The sequence below is a fragment of the Etheostoma cragini genome, chromosome 10, assembly GCF_013103735.1.
Source record: "Etheostoma cragini isolate CJK2018 chromosome 10, CSU_Ecrag_1.0, whole genome shotgun sequence".
NCBI lineage: Eukaryota > Metazoa > Chordata > Actinopteri > Perciformes > Percidae > Etheostoma > Etheostoma cragini.
In genome coordinates this window covers 7,767,228-7,768,043 of record NC_048416.1, presented here as the reverse complement: position 1 = coordinate 7,768,043, position 816 = coordinate 7,767,228, and positions in this window count along the sequence as shown.

Here is an 816-nt window from a genome sequence, read left to right as displayed (position 1 = left end):
AAGGTGCCCCAGTCCGAGGGAGACTGACAGTCATGTTTAGCTTCTTCCTTTTTCTAATGACTGCTCCAACAGTAGACCTTTTTTTTCACCAAGCTGCTTGGCAATTTCTCTGTAGCCCTTTCCAGCCTTGTGGAGGTGTACAATTTTGTCTCTAGTGTCTTTGGACAGCTCCTTGGTCTTGGCCACGTCAGTAGTTGGATTCTTACTGATTGTATGGGGTGGACAGGTGTCTTTTATGCAGCTTACGACCTCAAACAGGTGCATCTAATTTAGGATAATAAATGTAGTGGAGGTGAACATTTTGAAGGCAGACTAACAGGTCTTTGAGTGTCAGAATTCTAGCTGATAGACAGGTCTTCAAATACTTATTTGCAGCTGTATCATACAAATAAATAGTAATCATACATAGTGATTTCTGATTTTTTTTTTTTTTTGATTGTCTCTCACCGTGAACTTGCACACACAATGCCAATTTCAGACCCCTCCATGATTTCTAAGTGGGAGAATTTGCAAAATAGCAGTGTGTTCAAATACCTATTTTCCTCACTGTATATATACTAAATTGAAAAAAAAAAACAGACAGCATTGCACTTCACTCCCCTTTCCCTCCATGGATATGATCTATGAACATTAAAATGAATGGGCCAAAAGCAACACAGACTTACACAAGTTTCACCTGGATCATCTATGTAGCCCTGGTATAAATCTAAGGGCTTAAAACTGGTTAGTTTCTACCTAAAGCATATGTAGGAAACAGAAAAGTTTGTTATGTCAGTAAACTGAAAGCCATTTAGTTTAAATGAGAATCACAAAGTT